The sequence below is a fragment of the Equus przewalskii genome, chromosome 21 (assembly GCF_037783145.1).
Source record: "Equus przewalskii isolate Varuska chromosome 21, EquPr2, whole genome shotgun sequence".
NCBI lineage: Eukaryota > Metazoa > Chordata > Mammalia > Perissodactyla > Equidae > Equus > Equus przewalskii.
The window spans coordinates 20,458,962-20,473,694 of record NC_091851.1 but is presented as its reverse complement, the minus strand read 5'-3'; the positions used below and the strand labels follow the sequence as shown (position 1 = coordinate 20,473,694).

At 50.7% G+C, this 14,733-nt stretch overlaps 1 protein-coding gene across 3 annotated transcripts in view; it reads left to right on the top strand.

The window, feature by feature from the left end:
* Nucleotides 1-5,055, top strand: part of STK35 (serine/threonine kinase 35) — a 45,177-nt gene extending 40,122 nt beyond the window's left edge. Inside the window, exons 3-4 of one of the 3 annotated variants that reach the window (XR_547050.2) lie at nucleotides 212-4,648; nucleotides 4,843-5,055. The gene's annotated coding sequence lies outside the window, so the exon portion shown is untranslated. Of the gene's footprint in view, nucleotides 1-211 lie in introns of all 3 variants that reach the window. The other 2 variants (XM_008533514.2, XM_008533513.2) reach the window with 2 other exon arrangements.
* Nucleotides 5,056-14,733: the final 9,678 nt, after the last annotated feature.

Genomic DNA, 14,733 nt, shown 5'->3' with positions numbered 1-14,733 from the left:
TAACCTGTGGCTCAGTTTCCTTACCTGAAAAAGGAGAATACTGTGTCCACGGCAGGGTGGTTGTGGTAAAGCCTTCTCCCCTGCCCCCAGCACCTCATAGCTCCTGAGTTCGTCTGGGTTGGGTGCTGGCACCTCCTGGGGGATCTGGAGCTTGGAGGCCCCAGGCCCGCTGACCCCCATGTCCATTCGTTCCCTGCCTTCTGTCTTCCAGGTTGATCCTCGGGACCCACAGTCTCATCATGTCTCGCACACAGGACGGCAGAGGGTACAGGTGGTGGCTTGGTCGGTTGGCGATCTCCCGACAGCTGGATCTCCGGCAATGTGAAGCTTTTGGGTTTTCCTCCTCCTTTTAGTTTCACTTAATTTTTTTAATTTTATTTTCTTTTTTGTCTTTTTCTTTTCTTTTCTTTTTTTAATTTAAACGATTAAGACTTCAGAAGAGCAGGAAGCTATGCTGTGGACAGGCACCAGTTTCTTTAAAGAAATTCAACATGGACAAAGCATACGTATAAGTTTCCTTTCTAATTTTTATAAGGGGTTTGGGAGCTGTTTTGTTTTTGTCCTTTATATTTCCCTGTTGTCTTTCTTGTACCCATCTCTCAGCTCTGCGTATCACACCTCACTTCCCCAGAGAAGGCCTGCCTCTCCGGGGAGAATTTTGGGATTTCTCCTGGGATGGGGGCATTAAGACAGAAGGAGGCGTTGGGCCACCTCCCCACCAGATGCAGGAACGGCCGGACTCTGGCGGCTGCTCCTGTCTAGCCCTGGGGCCTTGGAAATGATCAGAGGCAAAGAACACCTGGAAGAAGAAGGCCAGGGTTTGGCCAGGAGAACTTGAGAAAGAAGGTCTAACCTGTGGGCTTGTTCTCTTTACGTCGTCGGAAGCCCCGGGCCACACCAGGCCTTATAGTGGGGGGACTCCATTCCCTCTTCTGCCCTTTCTGACCGGGAGCTCTGAGGAGGGACAGAAGGTGACCATCTCCCACTTCCTGGCAGTTGAGCAGCCAGCGCCCCAGTTCTGCAAGCCCACCTTTCCAGAGGAAGTTCCCCAGGAAAAAACTGTCGTGCCAAACCTCTGCCTGGGACACAGCGGGGTCTTCCTCGGGCATTTGTCACTCCTGTGAGGTCAGCACCCACCACCTACTGCCTCCTGGATTGTCTTCCTCCCAGATGTGTTCACCAAATGTCCAGGTTATCACAGAGACTGCCGATGTCCCTGAGATCCAGTTGTGACCATTGCCATAAGAATAGGGTGTCCTGAACTGGCCGCCACTGTCATCTCCTGGCAGTGAAGGGTGTGCCCTGTATGCTGGGCGCCATGGTGTCACATATGGTGACAGTGTCAGGCACCATCTCCCTCACTCCCAGGGACTTACTGTTAGGTGCCTACCCTCCATGTAAATGTGTCTGGTGGGAAAAGAGTGGACCTGCAGAGAGGTGACCGGGTGGACACCCCGCAGCCCCTAGGTGTCCATCTGGGGGCTGGCCACTTTAAAGCTTCCCCACGTGACTCCTTCGACCTCACCGCCAGTGTGGATCTAAGCACCTCTGTGTAACCGTGCTGACACTCCTTACTGATGCTCTTGCAGCCGCCGCCCTCGCAGGCTTCTGAAACTGTCTGTTCTGTCCCCTTGCAAGGAGGGTGGGAGGCGCTATTCCTGTGTTGTCCCTCTCACCAGGAAACAACTTTGGCTTCTCCAAAGGCTTTTCACCCGATTATGGCCGAGCAGGAAAGGGTCTTTGGGGAAGGAGAAAGGAATTCCTCTTTTGTGTTTAATTTTGTTTTTTGTTTTCTCTAAGCCAGCATAGGTTCAATAGGAGAGATAGTTGGAGGGCAGTTAAGTTGGTGTGTGACCAAGGGGGGCTTCCCCCTAAAAGCAGCAGTCCTTTGGCGCTGGCAGTTTGGGAGAGACCAGCACGGCATCAGACCAGACTCGGCAATATGTTCACTCACGTTGTTTTCCCAACCCCTCAAATACTAAGGCTACTCTTCCTCCTGGGCAGACGATTGGCTGTGGTTGGCAGATCCGGCAGGGCTGCAGGTGGTACCCAGGCCCCTCCCTTCCTTGGCTGAAATCCTTGGTGATCGCCTGTCTCTCAGCTCTTCTCTGACTTCCCAGGCGACCTCCTGAGTGTAGCCTGAGCCGCAGCTGGAGGCTTGGTTGAGCGGCATCCCCTCATTGCAGTGTGCCCTCCTCGGCCCCACCACCCTGCTTCCCTGGGGGGCGGCTGTCTCTGTACAGGAGCAGATGGGAAAAACAGTCCCCGGACTCGGCACCCCCAGCTCTCCCTGGCTCCAGCCCATGCTCTAAAGTCCCTAGTGAGGGCTCAAGCCTGACAAGTCATTCACCTTTTGCTTAATCTTTTTTCTGCCCTCCCTGGTCTCAGCTCTGTCTAAACAAGGTCTTGGAGCTGTAGTGCTCCCCTTTATTTTTCTTGGCACCAGAGTACCTCCTGTGGGTCACAGGATGCCCATACCTTTCGGGTGAACAGGCAACCAGCTTCCATGCACCCTTATCTGCAGGACTCCCAGCCATCCTTGCTTGTTGATGGGACCTCCTTCCCTAGGTCATGAGGGCCAGCTCGTTAGCCCCCAAGTGCCTCCCTGTCCCTCTGCTGCTCTCTCCACTCAGTCCGCCTCAGGCACCCGGCCTGTTAGGTGGGAGTCAGCCTGGAGTGAGCGCTGCCTCTGCCCAGTCAGTGGCCCAGCCTTGGGGTCTGGCTCGGGGAGCTCCTGTCACCTTTCTTAGCCATTTTCCACCTCTTCCCACCGTGGGTCCGCTTCCTCGCCTCTTCCTGCCGTTTCACCCTCTCCACCTGGGTCTTGGGCCTGGCAGCAACCCTGTGGTGCGTCATCTGAGTGCCACCAAGTTTGTTAGGCCTGTCCAAGTTCTAGGAGTTTCCAAACCTTAAAATAGCAGTCAGTTATTCTCTTCTCTCTGGATCTGTGAAAAGGATAGCCTCTTGGAGGGAGGTTCCGGGCCTCAGCCCCATGGGTCTGAGCTCGGTTTCCCTTCAGGGAGAAGAATCAGCAAGACAGATCTTAGTGCCTTACTCCATTGCCCTCCCCTCACCAGGCCACCTGGCTCAGTAGGAAGTACGCAGCTTTCTCCCTGTCTGGGTCCATCTGTCACTTAAACTCTGTTCCCACTCACAGATAGTCTATGGGAAGGATTACTCCCCCACGTGACCTCCCGACCCCTTGCTGCGGGCTGTGTCCAGGCACATGTCTCCCCGCCCACCACCAGGGCACTCACTAGCAGCTTTAGCCGAGGACAGGAGAACTGTGCTTCAGACAGGTGCGCGTCTCTGCGTCTCACTACCCAGCAGGTCCCCTGCTTCTTACCTCTAGCCAGGAGGATGCCACAGTCTGTTCACTCAAGATGCTCCATCTGACCCCCTTCTGGGCACTGGGGACTAAGGTCTCAGGCCTTAGTCTCATCTCATCCCAGAGGCATTGGGACAGGAGAATAGGAACTCTTTCCTCCCACCCGGACATGGTTTGCCCACCATGGCTGCCTTTCTGAGGGAGTGTATTCAATGTTTACTTAAGAAGTACCCTGTTTACAGCTGGAGGAGAAGTGTGCCCAACAGTGGGTGGAGCTCTGACTCTCTGGACATGTATGGCCTCATGTATGGCACGGCCAGCGGTGGTCCCAGAGCGAATGAAGGCAGAGACGCCAGGGGCAGGGGTGCGCGCCCTGGACTTCCCTGCCCCGTGGCCCTGCGGTGCTAAGACCACTCACCACCTTTCTCACAGCCCTCGTCCCCCTGGACGTTCCCACCTCTGTCATTCCCTTCCTCCAAGGTTCTCAGCTCCTGAACATATCACTTGTCTCCTAGAAAGCCAGCGTTTGGAGCAATAAGATGATTATTTTTGCTTGAGTCTTTTTCTAAGAAAAGGAAAAGAGCTGGCATTATGGGAATCTTCTTTCTTTTTATGCTGTTGGCTGTTTACCTTCTTAGAAGACAGATCTTAATAGGATGGATGCCTGGGTTTCAGCCTTGGGGTATCTTTTGGAAGCTTGGGAAAGCAAGAGTTGGGCTTTCACCCCCTAAGGAGGGGACCCTCTCTGCCCTCTCCTTGCTCCATGCCAAGGCTGCCTGAGCTCCCAGCCCTGCCTGCCAGGTACACCTCCCACCTTTGATCCTGCTCATGCGCCCCACACACAGACATCTGGGGGCACCGCTGGCTCTGATTCTAAGTGGGGCTCTTGGGTTATTGCTCCCCAGTGACTCTTTTCCCCTTCCTGGGCCTTATGGCAGCCCCCAGGCAGAGATGGCTACCAGAGTCTCCTAGGAACTGGCAACTTGACAACAGCCAAGCTTGCACTCAGCTCTTCAGGCCACCAGGCCCAGAGGGAGTGCCATGGCCATTCTCGCACACCAGGCTGAGGCACAGCGTTCGGGACAACACAAGCCCATCTCTGATCCTGCCTGCCTAGGTCTAGGGGCAGGGTCTCCTGTCTGGAGAGGCCCTCGGGGACACCAGGAGGTGTGCCAGGAAGGTGGGCTGATGTGAGCGTCTGCAGCCCTCACCAAGAGACGAATCCACTGCCGCGAGTTCCCCGGAGCTCCCCTAGGATTGCAGGGGTTGACAGAAAGGAGACCCCAGCTTCTTATTGCATGAGAGGCCGCAGGACGAAAGGTGTTTATTTAGGGACACTTTAAATCTTTTGTGCCCCAGGGGCCTCTCTCCATCAGAGCAGGAGAGTATGTTGCAACGATTTAACATTCGTGTGGGGCCAACTTGGGTGTGAGGGAGGTTTTAACCGAGGCACAAAGTTAGTTTCAAATACTAGTTAATAAATCTATTTTTCTTTATTTTCTTTTTTTGCACAGAAGCTGGTAATCTAGGACCTACGTGTGAACAACTTTATATGAATATTTTTTGTACTTGGTTTACTTGGGTTGGTATGATACATTATATTTAAGTTCCTTGAACACTGTGGATCCCCCTAATGTGTATGGATGACTGAGGCTTTGTAAATTAAGGGACGTTTGTGTGAATAAAGTTATTTTATGGGGTCAAAGAAGCCATATGTGATTTGAAAACGAGTGCATTGTGATTTTGTTGCCACCATTGAGGAGAGGTAGAAGCCAGCCTGGCCACAGCTCCGGTCCCAGTGGGTGAGCACAGGAGAGAAGAGGACAGGACACTCAGCTGGAGGAGAAAACTGCCCTGGGGGCTTCGACTGAACCTCCCAGGCCGCACCTGGGAGCAGGCGCTCGGGAAGCGAGGAGCCTGCCCTCCTGGAGCGGGAATCCACTCCAAGCCGGGTCTGCCCTTCACGGGGGCCAGGGCCTGGACCAACACACAGCCCCTCCTCCAGACATCAGACACAGCCTGTGCTTCTGCAAGTTCTACCCTCAGGATTGTTAATGTAGAGATGAGAGGGGTCTCCAAACCAGAGCAGCGAGGGGAGGGGGACGTTCTTGAAAAGCCCAGCAGGGAGGTGGGTTCTCAAGAGCAGGGCAGAACAACTCTGGCTGAGGGGGTAGCAGCATGTCCAGAGAGCAGAGGGCTCTGATCAGGCCAGGCCATAGAGGGCGGGAGAAAGAGGCTACAGCCCTTCTCCCTCTGCCTGGCCAGCAAAAGTCGCATCTGAGGACTGGCATTTATTGAGGGCCAGGGACCCTGTTACCTCCACTGGCCTGCACGGTAGCTATGGTGCGTGCCCCTGTGCTGATGAGGAAACAAGTCCAGAGGAATGCAGCCTGCTGGGCGAGTGCTCGGTGCACAGAACAGGAACTTCAGCCCCTTGCTGAGGCAACGTCCCTTCCTACGTAAAATGGAGGTGATGATAGCTGCCTTCAGAGCGATTGAGGGTTAAGAAAGAACCTAGGATTGGGCCCAGTGCTTAGTAGGCTCTCAGCAAATGATTCTGTCGTTGCCCTTTCCCAAAGAGACAGTTTGGAGATGCTGTCCGAGGCTGTGGGACGCTGGGCGCTGGCTCGGGAAAGCCCACCCGCCTGCGAGGGTTGGTGTTTCTCGTGGGACCCACCACTCTGGCTTTTCCTGAGGAGACCTGGTGCACCCAGGAGTAATAAAACGACAGGAGGACAGGGTCAGGACTTTGGAATGTGTATTAGAGGGGAAGATAAGACAGGCTTCCTGCCTGATGTGAGCAGGAGCGAGCTGCGTTCCAGGCCTGGCCTTTGGCATCCAGTGGCAGCTGGCGATGAAGCTTCTTGCAAAGGATGTTTCTGTACTTGGCCTGGAAAATAGCCTGGAGCTTGGAGAAGGGCAACCCACAAGTTTGTTTTTTTAATAACATTGTTGAGATAATTCACTCTCTTGAAGTATACAAGTCAGTGGGTTTTATATTCAGAGTTGTGCAACCATCACCACTATGTAATTCCAGAACATTTTTATCACCTCAACAAAGAAACCAACACCCATTAGCAGTCACTTCTCATCTCTTCCCAAACATGTACTCCCAGCCCTCGGCAACCACTAATCTACCTTTTGTCTCCATGGATTTGCCTATTCTGCACCTTCCCTGTAAATGGCATCACACAGTGTGGGGCCCTTTGTCTGGCTTTCTTCCCTTCACGTTTTCAAGGCTCATCCGTGTCGTAGCATGAATCAGTGCTTCCTTCCTTCTTACTGCCGAATAGTACTCCATTGTATGGAATGCCACATTTTACTTATCCATTCTTCGGTTGATGGACATTTGGATTGTTTCCATTTTTTGGCTTTATGAATAGTGCTACGTGAGCCTTCATGTATACAAGTTTTTGCATGGACCTATGTTTTTAATTCCCTTGAACACATATCTAGCAGTAGAGTTGCTGGGTCATATGGTAAGCAGAGTTTTTTGAGGATCTGCCAAATTGTTTCCCAAAGAGGCTGTACCATTTTGCTTTCCCACCAGTGGTGTGTGAGGGTTCCACTCCCTCCACATCCTCACCAGTACTTGCTAATATCTTCTTTATCACCGTCACCTTCACGGGCACTCCAGATGTCTACACCGTTGTATTATTAATGGCGGATAAGGGGAGAACAGCAAACATACTCTAGATTCAGATTCAGTCCCTGATCCATCAAGTGTTAGGTGCCTGGGAGAGTTCAGAGAACAGACTGGCTCTCTTTACTGGCTCCTTGACCTTGTGGCAGATCACCTTTCTGACTTCATTTTCTCATCTGCAAAGTAATAAATGTCTATAGGGTGGTTGGCAGGACTACCGATTCTTCATGCAAAGTACATGGTGGGCCCTCCTTCAGAGCGTTTCCTTCTCTCCCTGGGTCCTGGGCACTGGAGTATTAGGGCAGGGTTCAGAGATGAAAGGGTTCCCAGGAGCTCAAGGTTTGGACTTGGCTGTGGGTGGTGAGGAACCTGGGACCTGTCACTGTAACTAACACAGGGTGTGTTGAGCACCAGTCTACGCAGAGGAGAGAGGTGTGTCGCCCAAGCCTTGGGGAAAGGATCTGGCATGCCCAGAGTAGGCCCGTGTCCACTCCAGTGGAACGAAAAGTTAGACTTTGGGCCCTGCTGACCTTCCGGAACCTCCAGACCTGCTCGTGCCTGTCCTTCCAGTTCAGCCTCTGGCTTAGTCCGTTGGTAAGTCCCCGCTCCCAGCTCCGTGCTGGTGGACCAGACAGGCCCTGCTGGCCAGGAGCCCCAGGTCCAGACAAGGAAGTACTCAGAGAAGACAGCTGCGTCATAGTGGCGTGCTGGGCCTGAGAGATGGAAGACTCAGGGGCTGTGGAGCGAGGACATAGGGACTTGCTGGAGGAGGTGAGGCTTGAGGGCAGCGCTCCTCCAACCTGCTGGCTGACCGGAGCCCCTGGCCCTCTCCAGCCGTGCTGCGGCGCCTCAGCCTGCCACACCCTGACCGACTGCAGCAGGCATGGCACCCTCACCCTTTGTTAGCCCTTCAACTTGGGAACTCAGCGTCTCCCTGCCTCCCAGGAGGTCTTTGCCTCATCATATCCCACCCTGAGGATCCAAAAGAGGGCCTGTGTCATTGAGACTCCCCCCCCCCCCCCCCGCCCCGATCTAGCCCCCACACAAGAGATTTCCTTTCAAATCGTCAGGTCATGGTGCAAAATCCTCTATCAGCTTCCTTTGCTCTTAGGGTATTACCCAGGCCCTCTCCTTGGTCTGTGAGGCCCTTCACCTTCCTGCTTACTCCTCAGACCCACTTGCTGCCCTGCACCCCTCTTCAGGCTCTGCTCTCTAGCCACCTTGGCCTTATTGCTGTCCTTCAAGCACACACAGGGCATTGCTATCTCAGGGCCTTTGCACTTAACGGTTCCCGCTGCCTGGAATGCATTATATATCATTGCTTCGTAGGGGTCTCTGCCATACAACTGAGAGATCTCTCCTGGCCCCCTTATTTAAAGAAACACCTCATCACCATCGCCATCTGTTTAACATGCTTCATTTTTCTTTCTAGCACTTATCATTAGCAGAAAGTTTTATATATTACATACACATATATAATAGCTATACATGTATGTAATACCATACATATATATAATACCTATATATATATACACACACACACACACACAGAATCTTTCTATATCCTTAAACAATGTCTGACATGGCCCACAGTAGACATTCGATACATGTTTATTAAGTAGACAGATGTTATATCTGTCTACTTAATAAACACAAGAGGAACACAGCTCCAGTGGAATGAACATGCTCAGGAGCCCACAGAGTGGGAGGCAGCCCAGAACATGAACCCAGGGCTTCTCTGCCCACCCCCCACCCCGCCTGGCCTGCAACTGAGGTTTATTCACAGTCTACTTCATTCTCACCAACCCCTGAGAAATAGGAATGGAATCGGCCGCTTGAGAAGGAATCACCAGATGGGGATGATGGTGCTGTTGGGGTTTGATTTCTTTCGAGTGGAATAGGGATCAGCGAACTTTTTCTGTCAAGGGCCAAAAGGTAAATACTTTAAGCTTTACAGGCCATGGACCCCTATTGCAGCTGGTCAGCTCTGCCATTGTAACACACAAGCAGCCATAGACAATAAGTAAGCAAGTGAGTGTGGCTGTGTGCCAATAAAACTTTATTTATGGACACTGAAATTTGGATTTCATATAATTTGCAGCAGAGTGTCACAAAATATTATTTTTCTTCAACCATTTAAAAAAGTAAAAACCACACACCCGAAGTAGTATAGGGCTTGCTTCTATGAGCTGGGCCTGTGGTGGAGAGCACGGCCCACAACTGATGGGTCCCATTCAGGGTGTGTCCCTGTGTCACAGGTTAGGTATGTAAGGGTGAATGAGAGGTTATGTTGGTGGTGGGACAAGACCCAGGCCCAGAGGGTGTACTGCATCTCGAGCTGGGCTCTTGGCTGCAGCTCTGGGTTTGCAGTGTAGGGAGAGGGACATCGCCCACCATCTGACGTATGTTCATGGATCCAGAAGCAGCAGAGTATGAAAAAACACTTGGAACAGGAGTCAAGAAACCTGAATCCAGATCCAGCATGGCCTCCTACCAGCTATGTGGGATGTGGCCAATTCTGTCCTCTCTGGGCCGAATAGCATGGTGGATTCTGGAATCAGACAGAAAGGCCTGGATTACTGCTTACCACTTGCAGTCTTGTGACCATGGCATGTTACTCTCTCAGCCTGTTTTCTCACCTATAAAGTGGCAACAGTTCCAGCGCCGACTTCATGGATTTTTCTGAGAATTAATGAGATAGCGCATATATAATCCATAGCACCATGCCTGGCATGCAGACAATCATCCGAAAATGGTATCTGTTGAAAATACTTTTTAAAGGGGAAAAACAGCCTTCGAGATGCTCCTCAAAAAAAAAAGGGCTCACATTCAAATACTGTGAAGGAAGGTTGTGTATTTCCTTCCCCTCCCGGAGTGTCCCGATGCATGCTAAAGGCTCTGAGACGTCCTGTCATGAGTCCAGTTTCCCAAGCTTCTCGAATCGTCGATATGTCTACTTTGGACGCCTATTCACATCTCCTGATACTAACGTTCTGCTTTGGGAGATGCTAGACAAGATCGTCTTTGCAGCGATCAGATCCTAATTCCCTGTCAGGGGACTTTAGCCACCCCATCCTGTTTCGCGGGGGGCTGGAACCCCTTCGCTCTTGCAAAAGCCTCCAATAATTGTCTCTGCTTAGTCTACTGGGTCCTTGAGGACAGATCAGAATATGAGGAATTTAATAACCACAGTCTGGGTCCTCTGCCAAAATGCTGTAGGGCCCCAGCCCAGACAACTCGAGTGTGGTGAGAACGCAGAGAGCAGTTCCCCAGCCAGCAGACAAAGCCACTGCCAAAACCCTCGCATTCCTGGTTCCCACGTTGGCAGAGCCCGGCCACACTCCAGCTAGTGTTTACCCAGCGCAGTGAGCAGTTAGCCTTCTCTGCTGGGAAGCACCTGTAGGTTGGTGGTCACGCACGCCCGCCCTGCCGTGAGACAGCCAGGGTTCACATCAAGTGGCTCTACCTCTTTAGGACTCAGTTTCCTCGTGTGTAAAATGGGGATAATAACAGCAGCTCTGTCTGTGAGGATCCAGGGTGGCTGCCTAAACAAGACCCCAAAGAACAGCATCTGGAATGAGAGAGGAGGTGGTTTCTCTCTCACAGAAAGGAGGCGTGAGGCGGCCACCCAGGGCTGTCGTGCTGGTTACAGGAAGTCATTGGATCCCATCTCCTTCTGTCCTTCTGCTCCAACGTCTTCAGCGAGTGGCTTCCGTCTGCAAGGTCACCTCCCAGTCCAGGATGGCTGCTGGAGCTTCAGGCACGTTCTCCTCCCAGGCCACAACGGAGAGAGAGGAAGAGAGCCTGCCCCTCCTTTTGTGGAACCGTCCCTGGCATCCCACGCCACCCTTCCACTTACACGTCACCAGCTAGAGATTTGCGCACGGCCGCCTCTGGTGCCAAGGAAGCTGGGGAACAAAGGAGCCAGTGGACCTCTTCCTACGGTTGAGGGGAGCCTGGGTGTTGGGCAGGCCAGTAGCCACTCTGCCCCGTAAATGTGCCTCTAGCTCATTCTAACAAAGGTTAGGTATTAGTATTAATAACGGCTCTGCAGACCTGGGTTCAAAAAGAAAAGAAATAACCAAATGAACCAGAGGGGATCCAGGGTGCCTTCTTCAGAGCTGGGACAATGGCCACCTGTGTGGTAACCAGGGGACCATCTGATGCTGGGAGAGTTGTAGGCTTGGGTTCCTGTCTGTGGTGTGTCATTTGTTCAATAAACATGTATTGAGTGCTGGCTGTGTGTCAGCACTCTTCTGGCTGGGGATGCAGACAAGATGGGTGCAGAAGCAGTTATTTTGTGGTGATTAAGAAAGTGGCATCTGAAATACAGTGCCCAGGTTAGAGTCCCAGGTCTGCCACTTCCTCTGTGATCCCGGGCAGTTCACTTAACCTCTCTGGGCTTCATTGTCTTTGTCTCTAAGATGGAGAGGATGATAAACACCATCACAGAATTATTCTGAGGGTTAAATGAATTAATACAAATAAAGTGTTTAAACATTGAAAAAAAATCCCTCTGATCTTATCCATGGACCCATGGGGCTCCTCAGTACCTACTTGCTTCTTCCTGCCCGCCTTGAGCATTCATTGAGCACCTTCTCTGCTGGGTGCTGGAGATTCAAGGATGAAATACACCTAGACGTGATTCCCTCATCACGGGGATGCTTCCTGAGCCCCCGCTGTGTGCCCAGCTCCGTGTCACGAGCTGACGGTGCTGAAGGAGACAAGGTCAAGGTGTGGAGTCAGGTGTGGGACACACAGAGGACATCTCCTGAGGACTTTGGTCCAGGCAAGATGGACCCAAGAGGCAAGAGACTTGGGGTCTGGTCTCAGCTCTGTTGGGGGGATGCAGCCTGTGGATGTCTCTATCTCCTAATTCTAGACAGGCAGCCGGGCCAGGCCTGTGGATGGGGCCTGGGGAGGAGGCCACCCAGTGCCAGCACAGAAGAGTCGTCCTTTATTTTCCTGAGTCATCAGATGAGCAGTAATCTGGGAACAAAAGACGATTAGCCGTGGATGCCTGCAGAGCCCAGACAGTTGCCCTCGCCCCAGCGCCCAGCCGGTTCTCTGCCTTCAGGGCCCCACACTCGCTTCCCAGGGCTGTCCATTTGACCTCTTCCCCACCCTGCCCTGTTCTTGAGACCCTCACACCCCATCCCCAGCCAGCTTTGGAGAGTGGTTAAATAGTAAGTTCTGCCCACCCATTATTAATTGATCGCCCCTCAGTTCCCAGTGCTCCTTCAATCTGTGCTCTGTGAGGAGCAGCAGAATTCCTTTAAGCATGTCTCCTTTAAAGTGAGCATGATTTTAAGTTCTCAGGAGACCACCGTGGAGGGACATTGCTGGAGGAAAAGGCTTCCTGCACTTTCCAGTTCAGGGTAGGGGCTCTGCGGTAGAGTCCTACCCCAGCCGCGGGCTCAGAACACAATCCGTCTGCGAGCCTGCAGCCTCAGCCCAGGGATAACCTTTCTACAGGCCTCTTGAAACCAAAGTCCCTCATGGCCTGCACACAGTCACCTGTGGCCTGGAGAGGCTCACCTGCCCGGCAGTACTCCCTCTGCAAGCCCGCATGTGCCCCGGGGAGTCTGAAGGTCCCCTGCCCCGCCGTGCCCAGACTCCCACTGCCCATGGCGATCACCGTTTGCTGAAGGCCTGCTGCCCACACATGTACGCTCTGGAGGTTGCCTGGTGCTTTTGCCCAGAAGCGCCAGACCAGCCTGGCTAAACCGTCAAACTTCTCTGCCACCTGGTGCCTGAACTACACCTTTTCCAACAAGGTCTAAACCCCTTCCAAGCATGTCCCTCTTCGGGCATTTATGACAAGACTACGGCTCACATCGTACTTAATGATAAAGACTGAATTCTTTCCCCCTGAGATCAGGAACAAGAAAGAATGTCCACTCTTACCATTCAACACCGTACTGGAGTTTCTAGCCAGTACAAAGAGGCAAGAGATAAAACCAAAGAAATAAAAGGCATGAGATTAGAAAGAAGTAAAACTGACATGATTCTCTATATGGAAAGTCCAATGGAATCTACAAAAAAGCTACGAGAATTAATTGAGTTTCACAAGGTTCCAGGACACAAGATCAATATACAACAATCAATTGTATTTCTCGATGCTAGCAATGAATAATCAGGAATTGAAAAAGAAAAAAATAATACCATTTACAATATCATCAAAAAATATGAACTACTCAGGGATAAATCTGGCAAAAGCTGTGAAAGACTTGTATGGTGAAAACTACAAAGCGTTGCTGAGAGAAATTAAAGAAAACCTGAATAAATGAGGAGATATGTCAATCCTCGTTATCTGTGGACTCCGCATTTGTGAATTCACATACTCACTAAAATTTATTTGTAACCCCAAAATCAATAATGGCAGTGCCGCTGCAACTATTCGCAGACGTGCACAGGGCAGCGAAAACTTTGAGGAGCCCAATGCGCACATCCCTGGCTGAGGTCACACCGGGCACCACGCTCTCTCCTTGTTTCAGCTCTTGTACTAGAGGCAAGTGTCCTTCTTGCAGTCTATTTCGTGCCACATTTTTTCACATCTGTATTTTTGTTGATTTTTACGTGGCTCTCAAACACAGTCCTGAAGTGCTGTGTGGAGTTCCTAAATGCAAGAAGTCTGTAGTGGGCCTTATGGAGAAAATACATGTGTTAGGTGAGCTTCCTTCAGGCTTGAGTTATAATACTGTTGGCCAAGAGTTTAGTGTTAATGGATCAGTAATAGATATCACATAAGGTGACTTGAAATTGAAACACATAAAACAAGGTTACAGATTGATCAGTTGGTGAAAGCGTTGGGCCTCGAGGCCCCCAGGAGCCAGCCCTGTGTTTCCCCCAGAAGCAGCGGTTCGGTATTGGCTAATTCAGTGTTCTTGGAGCCCTTATAGACCATGACTGCCACGACTAATGAGAATCGACTGTGCTTTGTTCATGGGTCAGAAAACTCAATCTTGTTAAGATGGCGAGTCTCCCCAAAGACAATGCAGTGGAGACAGGATCGCCTTTTTAAAAATGATGCTGGAACAACTCGGTAAACATATGAAAGAAAAAAAGAATTTCAATTTCTGCCTCACACTGTACACAAAATTAATTCAAAATGGATCATAAACCTAAATGTACAACCTAAAACAATAAAACTTCTAGAAGAAAACATAGGAGCAAACCTTCATAGCCTAGGATTAGGCAACTATCTCTTAGACATGCCACCAAAAGCACAACCCATAAAAGAACAAACGGATAGGTTGAACTACATCAAAATGTAAAAGGTCTGTGCTTCAAGGGACATTTAAGAGAACGAAAGATAAAGCATAGACTGGGAGAAAACCTTTACAAAGCCTATGTTTAAATAAAGAACTTTTATCCAGAATATTTAAAGAACTCTCAAAACTGAATAATAAGAAAACAAAGAACCCAATAAAAAAAAATGGCTAGAGATTTGAACAGATATGTCACCAGAGAAGATAAACATATGGCAAATAGCACATGAAGAGATGCTCAACATCATTTGTCATTAAGAAAAATTAAATTTAAAAAATATTCAATTTAAATTAAAAAATTAAATTAAAACCCCAGTGAGCTATTGCTATGCACCTAATAGAATGGCTAAAATTTAAAAGATTGACCATGACAATGAAGGCAAGTATGTGGAAGAAATGGAATTCATATCTGCTGATGGAAGGAATGGAAAATGGCATAACCACCTTGGACACACTTTGACGGTTTCTTAAAAATCATGTGATTTTATACC